Genomic DNA, 21,263 nt, shown 5'->3' with positions numbered 1-21,263 from the left:
GTTATTATTATTTTATTCAGACATAAATGTGTTACTGGACCTGCCATGTATTCTTCACTCTGTTCCACAGTAACTTCAAAGCTGTCTGTGAGCTCGGTTTTGATCAGCAGCAGGACAGTATGTAAATGACTCCTTTTCTTATCTCTCTTGTACCCAATCCTCTAACCACACTGGAATCCTACTGACTAGCACTGTTCATGTCTGAAAAAGCCAGTGCACATCACCAATGGCAGCAGCTACACAGGGGTGCAAAGACCTGCAGAACATCAACATGCCCCCAAATGAAATGCAGTCACTTGACTTTAACTTGTGAATCTGTACAGAAATACAAGATACACAAAGCTGTATACCCTGAAACAGACTCTTGAGGTCCCCATAAAAGTGCTAATTACAACCTGCTCTGCTTTAAGCATGGAAATCCCCAGTCTACCATTGAATGTCCTTGCCTAGATTTCTATTCTTTTAACAGCTAAGCCAGCAGTGTGGAGTAGTGTTTAGGGCTCTGGACTCTTGACTGGAGGGTCATGGGTTCAATCCCCAGTGTGGGACACTGCTGCTGTACCCTTGAGCAAGGTACTTTACCTAAATTGCTCCAGTAAAAACCGAACTGTATAAATGGGTAATTGTATGTAAAAATAATGTGAAAACAATAATGTAATTGTATGTAAAAATAATGTGTAATAATTGTAAGTCGCCCTGGATAAGGGCGTCTGCTAAGATATAAATAATAATAATAATAATAAGTCTCTTGTAACAAACATTAGATATTTATTCAATGTAGCCAAATGTAAAATATAAGGCTGAGGTAATTTATCGTTTATTTTTTATTAAATTTGGAATCTGCAATTATTTTTTGCATTAAGCGCAGAGCTTCTCTGCTCCCCTCAGGTCTGACTCACTGAATCTGCATGCGATTGAGCTCACCTTCTCCCCTCTGCCCCGCATCATGTGAGCGTTTATTGATGGGATTGCATCTGTGCAGAATTCTTCAAAGTAACAGAGCAAATTAAGAGCATTGTGTTAGAATTACAAATACTGTATCAACCAAGCTACAAACACAATGCCTTCCGATGTTTGGCAATTATTTTCTAAAGTAAGCAAGAAAGTAAAGAAAGTAATGTTTGGGATACTCCGGTAACACAACTAATCTATGTGACCATTTAATGAGACAGAACTTCAAACAAAATCTGCATTTATTCATCTGAACTACGCCAGGGTAAAAATAAAGCAAAACAACCAAGATCGTTCCAAAAGTTGTTTCTTTGGTCAGAAGTATTAAGCATCCCGGAAACGTCAGTCCCTAGTGAGCAGGTATTCAGTAATGCTGGGCAGATTGTAAGCAAGTGCCAGTCGTCGCTTAAATTAAAACAAAATGTGGACACTATCATGTTCCTTAACAAAATTAAAATATAAGCCATGTTACTAAACTGCTGTGGACAGTGATAACTTTAATTTTTTTTTTTTCCTTCTCTTGATTGGTTGTTACTCTGACTTGTTATGGATTTAACAACTTTGTTTTGTTTTTTTTGGGCGGGATTTTGCTTTGACCTCCAACTGGTACAACACGAATAAGGTTTAAAAAAAATATATATATATATATTATATTATATATATTGTAATTACTATGTACATAGACAGATATAATCAATTTAATATGCATAATAGTTTTCCACAGTAATCCACAGCTCCACATGTATTACTGCAGTTTTTTTTTTTTTTTTTTTTTTTTTACACTTTCATAACGTCGATAAATCGAAGCATCTGCTTTTTTGGAGAATGATATATCAATAGTGAAAAATTAGGCATCGCCCAGCCTTAGTAAAATAAGTGGGCTCCTAGAATGCCCTAAGCTGTTATATGACCGCGCAGTACAAGTATGGCTCATAAGGCAAAGAAATTTATAGGCTGCTTTCCTATAAATACACTAAAGGGCCATCTGAGACATATTTGCTTCACAACTAAAAATAAACAAGGGCCTTCTATTTTATTTCCCAACATGATGCAAGCACTTGAAAATGTTTTCAGCAAACTTTAAAACATATATCAAAACCTTGGGATGCATACATTACATATTTCTTTATATATACACCCACAATTTCTCAGATCTTTGAGCGATTCTACATACGACACATTACACGTTCTCTCTGGAAGTGATAAAGTATGATGTTGGCTGCTGGTATATTCTCAAAATTGCAAGATAATTGATTTATTTTACCTTTCAGTTAACCTAAAAGAAACAAAGAAGCACAATATTCTTGAATCATAGATTTGGTACATGATTAAATGTATATTAAATACTGTATTCGCTCGAGTGAAAGTCGACCTTGTGTAAAAGTCAAGCCCCCCTATTGTGAGGGCGAGATTCGGGTATACATTTTTTTTTTTTTCATTTGTTATTGAAACAGATGGTAAGTTTAAACAGAAAACTCCTGAAATCAAAACTGTTGTTAGAGTGCACCTCAGGCGTTAGTTTTCCTAAATATATGTATTAGATATCCTGACGGTGTTTGAGCGGCAGATTTGCAAAAATAACAATTTTATAAGCACGTCTACCTAGAACAGCCAGACGCGTCACTTTGATGCGTGTTACAATACAGTATATTTCTTTTGTTAATTTTTTGTATAGCCTACAATAGTATTATTTTAGTATAAAATCCCCACCCCAACTTTCTTCCTCGCCCACACGGAAGTATGTATTTCAGTGGAATGTGGGAGGTGGTGTGAATTATAATAATTTAACTGAGTTAGAGTCCAGGACAGGTGGCGGTTACTCTTAACCTGTGATTTACTGAAGATTTCCATTGAGACTTTATTGTGATTGGTAAGTTCATTTTTATCGTGATTGGTAAATTCATTTTATGTATCTTATTATTAATGACTAAATATGGAGTAGCTTGTTCTACATTACTAGTACTTAATCTGGGTAACTGTTAAAAAAAACTACGAAGAGGAGGACACTAAGCAGTCAACATAGAGAGGAGATTGATCTAGCTAATAGATTTCAAGCACTGAGCAATGACGACCTAATGCTGGATGAAAACAGGGGTGAGGTGTTAGCAGGTGATTCAATTATATGCTATGTCGACAGTGATTTTAGCTGTAAAGATCCCGTAAATAGCGTTGTTACCTGCCTCCCTGGACCAAAAGTAAAGGACACTGGATTAAGAGTGCACAGATTATTAAATAACAAAAAAGAGTCTGTGGTCATTAAACATGCTGGTACAAATGACATAAGGAACAGAAAATTTGAGATTCTGGATTTTAAATCCTTAACAAGACAGCTGAAAAAGTTAGAATGCAGAATAATTCTCTCAGGTATACTACCTGTTTGGTGGTGGGGATGAAGTATTCAGTAGAATTAGGGCCTTAAATACTTGGTTGGCTGGTTGGTGTGTGCAAAAAGGGCTGGGATTTATAAACAACTGGGATTGCTTTTGGAAAAGAGATATTATAGGAAAGATGGACTGCACCTAAATAGGTCAGTGGCAAGCAGGCTAGCTGATAACATCGAACATCACCTAGCAAGGTATTTAAACTAGGAACTGGGGAAGGAAGGGAATCTAAAGAGGCATGTAAAATTCAGGGGTGTATGCTACAGTGATCTTCGTCAAATTACTATTATCCCTGCTCAATCACATGCTCTTGATTGGACCAATTTATGCCTAGGTTTATTGTCAGGTCTCTGTCTAATAAGGCTCAGTTAATCAGTGATTTTATTCAGGATTACAGCATTGATATTCTCTCTTTAACTGAAACATGGCTTGGACCGAATGACAATGTTTCCCTGATTGAGGCTTCTCCACCTAACTATTCTTTTTTCCAGAAAGTTCGCTGTACTGGGCGGGGAGGTGGACTTGCTACTGTCTTCCGTAGTGAACATAGAATCAAACAGGAAATTGTTGAAGGTTATTCATCTTCTGAAGTTTTAACCTTGACATTAAACATTCCATTACCTGTTCATATTGTAATTATTTATGACCACCTAAGTCAAACCCGCTATTTCTGACTGAATTTGGGGATCTGCTATCTATATTGGACAGTCAGAGATGACAGGACTGTTTTATTAGGTGATTTTAACCTTCACGCTGACATTGATTCTGATTCTAACTCCTTGGAATTTTTGAGGCTACTGGATTCCTTAGATTATATCCTGCATTTCAAAGGTCCTACGCATAATCGTGGCCATACTTTAGATCTGGTAATTTCTTGTGGTTTAGCTGTTAAGGACATTATTACCCTAGCTCTTACTATTTCTGACCATCTTGCCATTCTTTTTTAGGTGAATCTGCCAGTATCTACAAAGACTGTGGACCATACATTTAAATCCCAGGTAATTAATTCTTCAACTGCTGTTACGCTTTCTGATATATTGAGCTCATTACCACTCTCTGATGAGCTGGTTAATACCTACAACACCACCATGACTGGTATCTTAGATACTGTACCACCAATCAAAACTCGGAGAGTGTCTTTTAAAAAAAGCTCACCATGGTTTAATGATACAACTCATAAGATGAAAAATGAGGGTCGTAAACTAGAACGGAGATAGCAGGAATCTAAACTGCACGTTCATTACATCACATGGAAGGGCCACTTGGTTAAATTAGGAAGGCTCTGGCATTAGCTAGATCATCATATTATTCTAATTTAATTGAAACAAATAATAATAATCCTAGATTTCTTTTTGATACCCTAGATAAATTAATTAATCTTTCCCCTAATAGTCCTACCCTTGACATTGACTTGTTACATTTCTTTAAAAATAAAATACTAGACATCAGAAATGAGATTCCACAGACACCTTGTATTAAGGAGGACTCCAGCACAATTTTACCAACTACACCTATTAAGGCTACTATGGGGTCTTTTTCTTTGATTACCTTGCAGGAACTGACAAAGTTAGTTCAACATATAACAACTACTACATGTTACAAAACTATTAAAAGATGTTCTTGGTGTTATTAATACCCACATTAAAAAAAATTATAAATGGTTTACTTCCAGTATAGTTCCCTCAGCACTTAAGGTAGCTGTGGTAAAGCCTGTGCTTAAGAAACACAATTTGGACCCTAAAGTCCTCAATAACTATAGGCAAATCTCCAACCTACTATTCTTAGATAAGGTTCTAGAGAGAGTTGTTGCAATTAAATTACAAACATTTCTAATTCTTAAATGGTATATTCGAGAAGTTTCAGTCTGGTTTTCGTGCTGCACATAGCACCGAGACGGCCCTTGTTAGAGTTGTGAATGATCTGCTGATAAACTCGGACTATGGCTTTCCATCAGTGCTGCCTTTGATACTGTAGGCCATTCCATCCTACTGAATCATCTTGAAAGCACAGTGGGACTCTGGCCGTGTCCTATCCTGATTCAAATCTTATCTTTCTGATAGGTTTCAGTTTGTCTCTATTGGGAAAGTAAAATCGTCATTATCAGAAGTTGTCTGTGGTGTTCCACAGAGCTCCATTCTAGGTCCCTTGTTGTTTTCATTATATATGCTATCATTAGGTGACATTATCCACAGACATGGAGTGAACTTCCATTGCTGTGCTGATGATCCCCAGCTATATGTGTCCCTAAAGCCATGAATTTCTTCAGCCTGGGTGTTATTAGCTACATACAGACATCAAGCATTGGATGTCACAGAATGTTCTAATGTTGAATTCAGATAAAACAGAGGTTATGCTAGTGGGTTCACAGAACCAACTAAAAGGAAATGTGGGATTACATGAGTTTGACCTTGCAGTCTCTCATCAAAACTTAAAACTAGAAATTAAGAGTTTGGGGGTCATCTTTGATCCTGATCTCTAATTTGAGACTCATATTAGGGAAGTTAATAAAGTATCTTTTTACCATTTGAGAAATATAGCCAAACCAATTATTTATGTATCTGATGCAGAGAGACTAATGCATGCCTTTGGTTCATCTAGAATTGATTATTGTAATGCACTTTTTTCCGGTGTCCCAAAACGTGTGGTATCCCGCTTATAGTTTATTCAGAAAACCAGGAAAAGGGAACATATTACCCCTGTTATGACCTCTTTACACTGGCTCCCTGTGCAGTATAGAATTGATTTTAAGATTTTGCTGTTAACTTACAACGCCCTGAATGGATTAGCATCTAGTTATTTGCAGGAGTAACTGACCCTGTATCTTCCAAACCGCACTCTGAGGTCACAAAATGCGGGGCTGCTGGTTATTCCAAGGGTCAACAAAAGCAACACAGGAGGTAGGGCTTTTTCTTGTAGAGCTCCTAAATTATGGAATGCTCTGCCTTCATTTGTCAGGGAAGTTTCAAGGAATATTTGATTTCATTAAAATATTATCGATTTGTTATTGTGGGGTCCCAATCGATAAATAATTTGATTATTATCATTACAAGCCTAGTGCTTTGCGATACTTTTGTATAAAAAGCCCTATAAAAATGCAATAAATAAATAAATGACAGAACTGTTGTACATCTTTCTATTGTAGTCTCTTGATGAGAAAACATTGTACCACACTTTGCACATTCACCTTGTAATCCCTCTCAAAGTTGTTAAGCTTGCTTTAGTTTAAATGAATATAAATTTCTTGGGGAAACACTGTACAAGGCACAGCAACATTTGGATCATCAAAAAGAACAAGACAATGGCCATTGTGTTTTTGCTGTGGGGAGTGAGGGAAAGATGGGGCACAGTTAAGTAAAACTGCGAGACAGACCATGGTAACCAGTTCTGTGACTGGGAGTCAATTAACTTTAACTGGCAGTCATTTCAACTAATGTTACACTTCGAATCTTCATAGTAGCTTATAAGAATGAGTGTTAGTAATGCCACAAAAAAGATAATTCAAACCCTGACTCATAACCCTGAAATGGACATTATGCTGAAAATAAAAACACAAATAAATTATATATATATATATATATATATATATATATATATATATATATATATATATATATATATATAGATCTACTAAGGTTCTGGTTAAAGAGTAAGTAGCAGGGTTCCAAAAAATATGGCGTTATATGTCCCCACATGTTGCTCCAACTGTTTAAAGATCCGTCCCCTAAAATCTAAATCACTGCAGGGAGTGATTTAAAAAAAAAACAAAAAAAAAAAAAAAAAAAAAACATAACGAGTGCTCTGGCTTTTCTATTCCGTAGCACATCATGGATCGTTATTGCTGTGTTACCTGTTTGACAACGTGGGCAACAATCCTTACACCATCAGTGCACTAGAGCGGCCACTTTGAAAAGAGTGTTTGAAACATTATACTTTAAACATATACAGCAAGTGTAAAATGTTGTCAGGATGTTAACAATGAAAAGAAAAATTACAGGTATATTATTTAAACAGTTGCAGCAACACATGGGGACGTGTAACGCTATATTTTTCGGAAATCCACTACTTACTCTTAAAGTTCTGTGGTATAGATGGTACAAACATTTTGAAGGCTGTTCGGAACACGACACACTCAATGTTCTGAAATCAAGACTGTTTAAATTCCTTGAATAGTGATCTAAAGATCTTTTATTCTATATTTTTAATTTCTCACCATATGCTGTATTCATAGCAGAGGTTCAACCAGATTTGAAATCAGCTACTCAGCATCATCTTAGTTTCTCAAACTGTGGGTCCCATTAAGTCACATAGTTTTTGTTTAAAGTGGGCAAAGGAATCTATAATTAAATAATGTGAACAGTTATTTATCCACACTTTCCACAGCAATCAAATCTGAATCTGACGTGTGGGGAAAACAGTACTGTTCTGACTCCAGTTCTTCATTTGTACTGCTGTGATAACACACATCTTAAATAATTTCTTTTTGATGCACCATGGTGTGAGACTGAACATACAAATTTAATACAAGCTCTGGTATTTTCCATTTCTCTCTGTTATTCACAAAAGGGCACAAATTACCTGTAATTGCATCTTTTTATAATAGTTTTTTTTTTATCTTCAATGCTCTGTCTTTTACTTATGTTTCCTGAACAACTACAGTGGAGTTCCTGGTATAAATACTAACACCGCTGAGGGAGAGCGTGCTCCTGTTCTATCAAATAAATTCAACTGCCATTTTGGAAACAGAGGTCAGGCAGCAGTAAATTCCATACCTTCATCAGTACTACTGACCCCAGTGCAAACCCCCACAACTGGCTACAGGCCTCCAACATCCATCACTGCTCCTGAAACCTAATCTTTCAGGGAAGGACAGCTGCACTAGGAAGCAGCTAAGTGATGCCATCCCTTTTTTCCTCTAGCCTACTGATTGAAATTTTCTCAAGGAAACTTAAAAACAAAATGTCAAAACAGCACATACGAGCTACTCTGTACCAACCAAGTAAAAACAATTCCAGACCGTTGTCTACAGTATAGGGAATGACACAGCAGTTGTCTATCAGGATGCTGAATAGAATTAAATAATGAGTGTAATGCGTACTTATTAATTCTACCTTTCAAGTAAACGGATTATTGAAACAACAATGGCATTACTCTAGCAACAAGTCAATGCCTTGAAGCTGCATTTCAAGTCAATGGATTTAAACAATAAGTATCAGGCACAGGAAAGGGTGGGGATGATTAAAACACAAAGGAATCAGACCCATTGAAAGTCAAAAAGAGAAGTGTTAGTTTATTGCAGGAATGGGCAGCATTCTTCAAATACTAGACGAGTTTACCATTTGTCACATTCATGCTTATCTGGCACAGCTTTTGACCTGCATTGGATTCATTAGCCGGCTGTTCCCATGACCTCAACAGTCAAACAGCTCTTGCTGAGTGTCAGTAGTTTGGCTACGGCTGAAATTAGGTAGGTCACAGTGAGAGAGCGCTACTGTACAGTAATTGTTACCTGCTTGCGTGCCCATGAACATAATTCAGTTTCAAATTATGACCACCAGTTTGATTAAATATTCAATATACTTTCTCAAATGCCCAATACAAATTATTAATCTTTCACTAACCAATAAAACAGAATCACTATCTATACATTGTTTTTATTTTAAACCAAGAACATATGGAGAGCCCACAGACTTTAGTTTTTATCATTAAATGACTACAAATGTCTACTATTTAATATAAAAGGAAATAAAATGTTTTTCAAACATGACCATGCTTACCAGGTTACTCAGCTTTAATGTAACTGTGATGCAAAACACATATTTTAATTATATAGTCTACTGCAGGGAAAAAAAAAAATTAAAAAATAAAAGCATAAAATGACCCAGCTTTCAATGCAAGTAATATTTCCTACATCACCCGATTTTTCTGAAAATAATGTACTATAGAAGCTTTTAGTGCAGCAATCCGAGAGTAAAATAATTATTCTACTTCTCTCCTGCCCGGTAAATCATTGATAATTTATGAAGGAATATTTTTAAACACTGACTTCAGTCTGTATATTCTCACGTGTGCAGTTAAGTCCCAGAAGTAGAAAAAAAAAACTGTTCAGGGAAAATAATTCTGCAGGATTTTCCACGATAATAAGCTAAATATATTGCCATCCAACACTAATTGCTGTTTTCATCAGGAAGTGTTGCTTTTAATTTTAGACTGAGAAAGAGCCATCAGTGAATGACAGGGACTGCCAAACACATCTCAGCAATTTATTAACCCTTTGAACATCTATAATAAGAAAAGAAAGGTCTTATCTTAGAAAGGTCTTATCTTTCAGCTTATAAAGGGTATTACACACCAGTACAGTACAAAAACACCTGTCCTTCATTTGTGCACCAAATGAAATCTTACTGTTCTTGTTCGTTTATACCAAAATCACAGCACAGTGCTAACAAGCATCAGACTGCATTTATACACTAGCTAGAAGGAATTCCATTTTTAGTTACCACCCCCTCCCTCCCCAATACATAAAGAACAATGCACTGAGTAGTGTGTGATATGAGAATTTAATGCCCATCTGAGGGGTTTATCCAAGCATTCCACCCTGAGAGTGGGCATTACATTCTAATTTATCACAAAGTATCCCATGCAGTATTTATAATTCTGTGTTGCTTGTTGTGGGAGGCTTACTCTACTTAGTCTACTTCACTGTTCTAATTAAATGTTTTAATTAGTTTTCAATACCCTGTCATTTTTAATGTTAAATGCTTTCAGACTCTTGACTGACCTCCTCTCGACCCAGACACGTGTAAGTGGAGAAAAAATAGCTGCTGTTAACACAACAGCTGTCCATCTCTATGAATTTCCTTATTCCTACCCTCACGAACCATTGATTTGTCAACATTCAGAATGAACCCGCCCCTAGGATCCGTAGGAAACAGCTATTGGTTAGAAAGCCGAGTAAACTTACCAAGTCTTCCGTTCGTTGTAACTCCAGTGCAGTATTATAAATGCAGGTGTTGAGACTGGATAAAATTGGACAGTCAAGACAAAAAACAAAAATGCTACTCAACAGGTTTGAAATTGCACGTTATTGAATTTGCAGAAAAGCATGGCAATCGCAATGCTGAAAAAACAGTATGTGACTGGAGACAAACAAAGACCAATTTAAATATGGCGAAAGAAAATAGGTTAATACAGATGCGATGTAACGTGCTTACTGATGCACTGTTAATTATTACTTTTAAAATCCATTCAAGTTGTCCACTTGTCAGTGGTTTACACTGTTACTACCGGAATTTACAGTAGTGTTATATCTATATGTTGATGTATTTTGACATTGCACTTAAATTGACTTGAACCAATTATTTAGAAAAATGGAATACAGTTTCTATTAGCAGTTTAACTACAAACAAAAAATAACAGTCAAATTATTAATGTAATAAAATGTTTTAAACAAGGGTTATTTTGAAAAATACACATATTTAGTTTATTTATTATTATTATTTATTTCTTAGCAGACGCCCTTATCCAGGGCGACTTACAATTGTTACAAGATATCACATTATATTTTACATACAATTACCAATTTATATAGTTTTTTTTTTTTTTTTTTTTTTACTGGAGCAATCTAGGTAAAGTACCTTGATCAAGGGTACAGCAGCAGTGTCCTCCACCTGGGATTGAACCCACAACCCCCCAGTCAAGAGTCCAGAGCCCTAACCACTACTCCACACTCCTGCCCGTATGCATCGGTGCTGAGCACATAGCGGAAACAAAAGCAATTGTCAAAAAAGTATTTTAAAAACAAAAAAGGTTTCCTAAAATTGAAGGCTCAAAAAAATTATTTTTACGGTAGCTAATACTATAACAGTCTCTCAGCTCTGAAAATCCTTACTGAACACCTGCAACATTCGGCTTGGAACCTGAGTTAGCGTCATTACTGTGTTCCAATCTACATAACTGATGTGGTACAAAGAAAATAAATTGTACGTTAACACACACCATAAAAAAAAAAAAAATACATTTTCAAGACTTTTTTTTTTATTTTTTTCTGTTTTATATTATCCGGATTATCAGGATTGAAAAATTGGAAATCGACGAGGAACAGCATGTGAAGTGGCCCTAATTACTCCATGTCAAATTAGGAAAACAACTAATTAATTGAACCAGAATGTGTTAATTCTACATAAAAAAAAAGCCTGTACTGCTGCCTTGGTGTATGCTGACATGTCAAAATGTAGCCTTCCACACCACACACTCACTCACACAGCACTTACAAGACATTTTAAACACCTCACCAGTAACAGCCTTTATTGCACTTTTTTTTTACCTTTTAACACTGTCACTCAATGTGATGCAATGCAAATGGATAACATTATGGATAATAAATTAGGAACTCATGGAGAAACCGCAAGTATTTCACTTAATCCACAGCTCCTGTGCATATACTGCTGATGTAAAAAACAAAAACACAAGTCTCTGCATTATTTTATAATCAGGGTACAGGTTCCTTTTTTTTAAGGATGTATAGATGTTATAGTCTTGATTCTGAGTAATAAATGCATGAACAAGTGGTTAGTTGGGGCTTAAATACAGTGAACAACAAAAATACTTTGTAATACCATTGCAATTGAAATATATACTGATGGCTGATCTATAATGTGTGTACGCTTTATTCTTGCTCAAAATAGTAATTCAATAACTCACTTTACCTACAACATCATTATTACTATTAATAATAATAATAATAATAATAATAATAATAATAATAATAATAATAATAATAATAATAATAATAATAATAGTTGATATTTCAACTAACAAGCAAATGCCCATGCTTATGCGCATTTATTGAAATTAGAAAATGCCTCTTCAGTGTCAATCTTCATGCTGGTGATCTGATGAAGCAGCCCAAATGAACAGATCAGTACCGTATGCATTTTCTCTCCGTGTAAGGGACTGCACTGTGGCATGTCCAGGATGATGTTGCGCTGGTGTTTAATGTACACGTTAGACTACACTGTGCAGTGTATGCAGGCCCCTAGTGGTTCCACAATGACAGCGCCACCCCGGGAAGCTCTGATAACCAGCTCTACGGCTATCCCCAGTACAATTTCAAAGCCAGTCAACACAAACAGCTTAAATAGGGATTCCTGTTCTTGGTTGATCACAAATGGACTTACGTTACAATTAACATCTGCAATTGTCAAAATGCAGAGGATACTTTGAGTGTGTTTGCTTTTCTTAGCTTAAGAACGTCACTGTAATATGCTCGGATATAGAAATTAGGTACTTTTAAGGCTTTAATTAATTTACCAAACTAAGTACACTTGCCGAATACATTTTGGAAGGTGTTTACAATAGTGCTTACCACCAATGCTTTACAGTAGATTCAGTTCAGTTTCAGCGACTACAATATTACAACTAACCTTTAAAAAAAAATGGAAACAATAAATGATACCACAACTTATTGGCATACTACTTGATTTTTTGTATGTAAAGATGGGGTTATACTAAACAACACATACATGTCTGATTAATTTTCAGTAACTATAAGGCATAATATCTACTCTGTTTGAATTAAATAAATGTAAGCACTATTTGTACATTGATATGCTTTATTTATCCTTTGACAAGTGTCAACCTAATTAGCCCGGGTTGCTACTTAGTATCCCATGAGTTAAATAATTCAGATACATCAAAATAAAATCGCGTTGATTTAGCAGACCCTATGTCAAGTCTGAATCTTAAAAGTTAATCGCCTGAATAAAAACAGTTAAGAACAAAAAATAAATATTGCCTGCAAACTCTAATGACAACTTTTTTTATATTACACACATATATACAATATAACTTTGTTGGTGTTAATGAATACAAAAAAATGATCGTATTATTATTATTATTATTGGTAGTAGTCGTAGTCGTAGTAGTATTTACGTTACTTCAACTAGATTAAATTGTAACTGTATTAAAACAACTTCCAGCAATAAATATACTGCTAAATAAAAACTCGCAGATTATACCGAACAGGACAATATTACCGGGTCTAATACAGCGCATGGATATACTCTGTGTGTGTACATTATATATATATATTATATATATATATATATATATATATATATATATATATATATACATACATACATACATAAATACATACATATATATGCAATGCACATATTGTTAATATCTGTGACTGTAACAACTTTTACTTTTTACAGTATTTGCGATTTGTATTTGATACTTCAGTATACTCACTGTAATACAATTCACGGTGCTTCAAGAAAGACACAAAATAAAATGTTCAGCGATCTCAAAATCAGGAGATTCCATTCACTACAGACAGACTTAACTAAACATTCTTCCACACAGCCGGGCAAGTTGAAAAAGCGCTCTTTAAATAGCAGTACTATTGTACAAGTATTTTTGGGGGAAAAAAGGTTGCAGGAATATAATCTATGTGTATAGACGTGTGTTTTTACCGTTATCCAGACACATCAAATTTCCCTTTACGGCAATAATGCATTACCAATATACACATATTAATATCCCTTTCATAATATTATAACATTAGTATCCATTAAGCTGTTTAAACATTAAAATAGAACCCTGGCGACAGGTATAACGTTAACGGTGGCACGATAGAGATTTACCTTAACAGCATGCTGGATTTTTAAATTCGAAACCTCGATTTCTCCTCCTCTTGTCAATTTAAGAATCGTTGCGAGTTACATCCAGTGCAGTTACAGCAGGAGCGAAATAATCCACCTTCTAAACAACCGTCTCTTATTTTTCTTTCTTTTCGTATCTCTTAAAGCAATGACTGTCTTGCTTTGAACAAGAAATTAACCCAAAGAAAGCAGGAGTGGATCTGGAGCTGTTATTTATAAACAGGACAGAATAGGTATTTCCCGTGTGTAAGATTTGTTTTTCGTCTCACAACCAAATGTGTTGAAAATGTGTAGTTCACCGTACTACGACTGTCTTTCCTGCAGAGACTCAACACAGACTGAGAGGTAGGCAGAGAAGCAGAGGGGCTGGGAGAGTGACGTCACAAAACGGGCTCAACGAACTCCCTGGAATCAGCTCAGAGCTCACACTTTAAAAATGTATTTCACCAAAGCAATTTGCAGTGAGGTGTCCAGTGTTTAAAGGAATCCGTCGAAATATATTTGAAATGATCATGGTGGAGACATGACACACCTGCACTTTTTTGATATGTACTATTTTTTTTTTAAACCTTTTAGGCTACTCTCAAAGGATTACCAAGTCCAACACCTTTCAAAACTATTCCAAAAGCCGTTTGAAAGAGCATTTTGTGATAAGGAATTCTACTAATTTCACCTTGGACCTGCACATGATGGTATGGCACTGAGAAGAAGCTGCTGAATCAAAAAAGTCAGAAGGTGCATCCTTAAAATATACATAAATACCACATACTGGTTGTTGTTCTCTAAGGCCTCTAAAGAATTCTTTTTTTAATTATTCCAAAATGCAAAATAACCTCTATCAAAAATAAAAACAATGACAACATGACAGTTTTTTTGAATACATGAAGTGCACCATGATAAGAATAATCATATTTTAAATATGAAATAATTTTTTCCATTTTTCTTTTTACCAGAAATCCTTTTTTAATCGAATTTCCCCATATAGCATGTGCACGCATTGACAGTGTTATCATACCACTTACTTCTTAAAGGGACAGTGCATATATGGCCAAACGTTTTGCATTACCCTATAGAAGGAATGCATTTTGCTTCATAAAGTCAAATGAAACCTGCTGAATAATGTTACATTAACATACTAAATTACATACCACATTATAGTTTATCATATAGTTTACAAAAAACTGACAAATTGAAAAATGTGACATTTCAAAATCTAACATGAAATACTGTACTATTATGGCTTCTGGTAGACTTTTTCTGAGTTTTCTTTTTAATTATGTCTCAATCCTAGAATTAAAGGTGATGTAAAACTGTTGGCCATAGCTGTGCTGTACAGTTCCAGATACAAATCCCAGCCCTGCCTTCTTTTGTTTTACAGTTGCTCCTTCCTTGTCTATTTAAGAAAGGAGGAATCTTTATATATAGGGAGCTCTGTTTAACCAGCAGTACATTATGTGTTTAACACTCCTTAACATGCATTATTAATGAGCTGTTTTCAATCTAAACCAATCAAGTCAAACCAGATGGAATTAATGCCAAAAAAAGCAACAGCCAAGCTCCTCCCCCTTCCCCAACTCCTCAAATACTGTCACATTACATGTCCCGCTTCCTTCCTATTTTAAGGTCTCAAAGCATGTACTGCTATTCTGTTTGGAATGTTTGTCAAAGCCCACCACCCATGGTTCCCTGAAATGTGTATGCCTCAGAGGTTTCTAAATCCTGAGTACTGCAGTTATTGTTACAGTAACTGTTGCTGTAACTGTGAATGATGGTTACTGTTCTCCTCTAAAATGTTTAAATTCACAGTTTTTGATACTGCAGTGATACAAGCTATATTTGTGTGTGACACAAAATACTGTCCATGTACATAGCTAGCTTGATGTGAATGGAATCATTACAATGACTTGACCTTAAGAAAATAACTGACACGTATTGATGTGCTTGCCTTATAACTCAATGACTTCATCAACTGAAATAATCCTCATTAAGTAATATGTAAATTAGGGTGGGGGTGGTGAACAAACTGTGGCAGGCCTCCAATGCAGTGAAGAACATAAAGTAGCTAAAGGCAATGCCATCAGACAGATTTATTAAATCAATGTTAAAGAAAGTCAGATTGTTATGTCAAAATGTTTTAAATTCTGTCCGTTTAGCAGGACTTTAAAAGGAATAATGTTTACACTTTGAATTTGCACAACGCCTCATTCTTATCTGTTTATTCCATGATGTGTTCTTCTTAATCATCTGCTGCACTCTGGAATATTAAATACATATTTTTTCACATGCCATTTTACTTTGGATTTTATTTAAATTGTTAAATAGCTATAAGCATCTTATAAATGTTAGAAGTCCGTTCAGTAGATACCACAGCAGGCGAGAACCAAAGCTGGTCAGAGTGTCTTATTTTGGAAAGTCTATTCCATGGTCTACTTAGACTAAACAAACACAACTGTCAAGGACTGCCAGTGGACTCTCATTCACGAAGAGAGGCAACATGGAGCACAAGGTTTTAGCCACAAGCCAACAGCAAACAAAGTTCAGCATTCATTTGGAGATCTTCATTTTTTGTTTAAATACCACAGCATCTGTGATTATTAGAACATATGAAAGTTTACAAAACGAGAGGAGGCCATTCAGCCCATCTTGCTCGTTTGGTTGTTAGTAGTTTATTGATCCCAGAATCTCATCAAGCAGCTTCTTGAAGGATACAAGGGTATCAGCTTCAACAACGTTAATCTTTTTTTCTTATTATTTATTAGTCTATGGAGAGTTGAAATTGAACCAATAATTCTGCCACCTGTCAGTTGGCAAGATCACCTAAAGAAACACTACTCTTAAATTACTAATGCGTTTTACATCACTTACTTTAACTCTTAAATACAGTACTTGCATTCAATTGACCAGAATTGTTTTTGAAATGCTGTGCTGTTAGTCTGATATATAGAGATTTCAAATGTTGCTCAAGAAAGACGTTATGAAGTTCTAATGTGCACTTTTCTGTACAGTATATTGTTTTGTATTGCAATTATTATTATTATTATTATTATTATTATTATTATTAGTTTATTTAGCAAACGCCTTTATCCAAGGCGATTTATAGAGACTATGATCTATATAGCTCTTTTTGTAACAGTTGTGTTGCTTTATTCTACAAAGTGTACATCTTAAAACCAAGGATTACAACTCTATATGTTAAATCAATATAATGAAATAAGTATTTACATTCAAAGTACTGTTAATATTACTTTCGGGAACTGTCCCGGTGAGGTAACAGTTTGTATATTAGTGGGCATCTCCTGATGGTATGGGTAAAAACAAATCTTTGATTTACCATTTCATTTTGTGGTACAGGTTATGATGATAGCTCTTATCATTGACAACCAGTCGTATAATAGAACAGAAATTATAAAAACATTTTTAAATGGACCAGGAGAAAATAAAATTGAAATCTTACAATCAAATCGTAGGGAGCAAAAAAAAAGACATACTGAAAGGTTTTCAGGTGAATGGGACGAGTCAAAATGAATATATATATATATATATATATATATATATATATATATATATATATATATATATATATATATATTTAAATAAATGTTTTTAAAATGTAGAACAGCCCGCTGCACACAGCCCGACTCAAGCCATCCCAACTCATCTCATCTGAGTATGCACAGATTTTGCGATCAGTTGTGCTCAGTTTTGGTTTGACATCACAATTGAGTTTTTCCCGACTGGGTGTCGCACACTGCGACTAAATTAGACGGACCACAACTAGATCCTGGTGATTACTATGTATGCAGATTTAATTAATACTACCCTGTACACATTTTTGTATCAACTTAGCCCAACATAGCGACCCTCATATTATGCATGGCGTTGTATACTCATTAGACGACGGAGACAGCGCTGCGAGGCAACTAGAAGCGCTTAGCCTATTAATTAATTGACCATTTACACCGTGCAAACGTTTCAGGCAGTGTTTGACTTTTTGTACAGCTTGTCTACTACACTTTAGCCTGTGGTAAGTAAAATCAAACCTGTTGATTTTTTTATTTGACTTTTGCGTTTTTTTTCCTCAGCGTGTGGATCTAGGGGCTTGTGATTTGCGACCTATTGGAGATCGACACACCGGTTACTTCTATTTTAGCGCAGTAAGAAAATATAGGCTGCCAGTAGATTGATAATAAAAAGGTAAATTGATAATTTACCTTTGATTAGTAAACGCCTAAAAAAACCTATTCAAATGTGCACATATCTGATATTTTTGAATTCAGGACACTCAGAGCAATTCAAGACTAATGTATTTTTACCTGTGGAACAAAAGCTGTCAATATTCCGCCATCTTGTGACAAGATACATGACAAGCTATGTCACCTAAACCTGCTTCACAATTGGTTGACACCCTTATGACTAATCGGTCTCAGTCAGTCTTGGTCGGCAACCGCCGCACACAGACAGACTGATCACATTTGAATGAAACTGCGTCTGAAAAAGATTCAACATGTTCAATCTTCAAATCTGAAGACATCCCGACTGAAATCTGCATAATCTTGGTTTTAAGGGCACGCACACTGATACGATTCATCCAAACTCTGTACGGCCAGTTGAGATGAGATGAGTCGGGACGGCTTGAGTCGGGCTGTGTGCGGCGGGCTATCTGATGAAATATACAATTACGTTTGTCATTTATACAAAGTATATACACTCGGTAATATTAAAATACATATTTTTTCTCATGCTTAAGGACGGTAGACAAATGAAATGAGATCTAATAGAAAATTATAAAAACAAAAGGATGTAATACAGGGATTACAAAAATAAGAATTGAATAAGATGTTATGTAGAGTAATCTGCATATGCTCAAAAACTAGCTAACTGACGTTTCTCTCTCAACTGAACCAGCCACAACAAAGTCTGAGATGCAAGGTTTCAAGTATTATAACTGTTATAAAAAAAAAAAAAAAAAAAAAAAATAACATGGTTCCTAATGCTTATTTTCGCCTCTGATCGCTGAGCTTACACCACTGGACAAACAAAAATATTTCACTACCTTCCCACACACGTGATAAGTTACAATGGTGTCAAGATGCAGAAAATAATGTGTTACTTCAAAGCTAATTTCACGAAACGTTGGGTTATTATCATACCATGGTTCCCTGAAACAGAAATGTAACCATTACTGAATAGGTATTTACCTGTAAAGACCCCAAAACCTGCATAAATATACCAAAGATGCGCGCTAGAGCCTGTGACTCAGTCATGCCCACCTCTGAGGGCATAAAAAGACTACCCAGACAGCTACCAGAGTTATAATGACTCAAGTCAGTGACTCGACACAGACTCGAGTCGCAATTTTCGGTGACTCGACTCGACTCCCTGCAAGAAAAAACTCGACTCGAGCCTGCTCAAAAGACTCGACTCAAGTCCCTACTTAAAAGATTCTACTCGACTCATAATCTTTATGATAAAATAAAATTACACGATCAGTTTAGTTTTCAATAACCGCAGACCTACTTCTGATGCATACAAGCCCCGCCTCTTTATATGTGAGAGGAACACGTGACAACATAGAGACAGAGAGAAGAGTGCCATCACCATGGAAGGTAAATCAAAAGTACCTGCACTCGTTGAGTTTGCAAGAACTATGGACAAGGCAGAGCGTATGGAGCTGTAGCTCCGTCAGACTGGAAAGGAGGTGGATGGAAATCCTCCAATTCCACAGACTGGTTCATGTGGAATGCCAAGATAGTTTTTAGCAAAAAAACAGGATTGGTATGAAGCGTAACCTTTTTCCTGGCTTCTGCAAAAAATAAGCAAGCTTTTGCAATTGAAAATGCTTGCATCTCATTCACCCGCTTGGCAGAGGTGATAGTCAGCAAGATACCCGCTTTAAGTGACAAATATTTCAGCTCAGCTAAATGTAATGGCACAAATGGAGGCTTCATGAGTGCCTCAAGCACTATGTTAAGCCCCCAGTGAGGAACAATATCCTGCAGAGGCGGCTGAAGCCGCGAGCTCCATTTAAAAATTGTCCCGCCAGGAAGTGAGCTCCTAAGGAGACCAAGTCAATTTTGACATGGCAAGCTGAGATTTCTCCTCATCAAACAGGTCCAGCAAAAATTGCAGTATAACTGTAATGGGACAGATTGTTGGGTCAAAACCCCGAGGCAGGCACCACGTCTGAAAGACGCTCCACTTGTGGATGCTGCTGTGGCATTTTGCAGGGTGTCAATGACCCTACTGGACAGACTCAGATATAGCTGTTCAGGGACCAGACCCAGAGCAGCAGCCCCCCCCCCCCCCCCCCCCCCCGTCGCGCCTGACTGGGAAGGTCACATGATTGGGCAGGCTCCAAGGCTGGCCGCTCAGCAGCTGCATCAGAGCTGAAAACCAAAGTCTCCTGGGCCAGTAAGGGGCTACTAATAGCACCCTGGCCTGGTCTTGCCTCATTTTTTCTAGACAAAGTGGGAGCATGGCAAGCAGTAGCAGACATGTCAACTCCCAGTGAGACTCCTGCTGAAAAACCTTGGGATTGATGAAAAACTTTAACCTAGACCACTAGATTTTGTATTTGGGGGGTGGGGGTGGGGGTAGGGGGTGCTGGTGATTGATCAAGATTTTTGCACGTCTGACAGCGACACCACTGACCTAGACTTATCTATGACACCAATACAGTATGGGTACATACAAAAAAAATACAACTGTAGCTAGTCATGAAAAGAAAATACTGTCTGCTTTTGCTCCTTTTTATGGAGACGAAATTAAATAAATAAAACAAAGAAACAGTCTGGGTACACCACACACTAAAAACATTTAACAGTGAATGTTTATATGTGATTTGGTTTAACATGTAAATTATTCAAAAATAATACATCTATACATATTTCTTTGTAAATACTGAGAAACTTTTTTTTTTTTATTGATTTTCAGTTTTAATAAAATCTTCAGTAAGTGTGTGAACATGATTATTATTATTATTGGTCAACATTATTAAAATAAAGAAGCGTCATTTTACAGAAATACGAAAGGAGTGTGTGTCACTCCCTGTCACTTTGAATAAAATTAAGGTGAAATAAAGATAAAGACATACCATCAAATTTCCAATTGTTAATAATTAAATTCTCATTGATGTCCATTTCTCTTATTTCTGTAGTAATTTCTGCGTGAATGAGACAGTGTCAGTCTGACAGCCCCTCCTTTGACTCTGTCCGAGTAATGACGTGTTGTGTACAGAAACATAGAAGGCTCACGCAGACAAACC

The 21,263-nt window shown here is 36.1% G+C and overlaps 1 protein-coding gene across 26 annotated transcripts in view; it reads right to left on the bottom strand.

The window, feature by feature from the left end:
• The window catches only part of LOC117409284 (receptor-type tyrosine-protein phosphatase delta), a 696,619-nt gene that overhangs the window by 209,287 nt on the left and 466,069 nt on the right, over window positions 1–21,263 (bottom strand). For 13 of the 26 annotated variants that reach the window (XM_059001278.1, XM_059001285.1, XM_059001312.1 and 10 more), the window contains exon 1: window positions 13,982–14,357. The exons of 3 other annotated variants lie outside the window; for them this stretch is intronic. The gene's annotated coding sequence lies outside the window, so the exon portion shown is untranslated. Of the gene's footprint in view, window positions 1–10,293; window positions 10,315–13,981; window positions 14,359–21,263 lie in introns of those variants that run through there. 10 more of the 26 variants (XM_059001352.1, XM_059001369.1, XM_059001356.1 and 7 more) reach the window with 3 other exon arrangements.

Source organism: Acipenser ruthenus, chromosome 2 (assembly GCF_902713425.1).
Source record: "Acipenser ruthenus chromosome 2, fAciRut3.2 maternal haplotype, whole genome shotgun sequence".
NCBI lineage: Eukaryota > Metazoa > Chordata > Actinopteri > Acipenseriformes > Acipenseridae > Acipenser > Acipenser ruthenus.
This window is presented reverse-complemented; position numbering and strand designations above follow the sequence as displayed.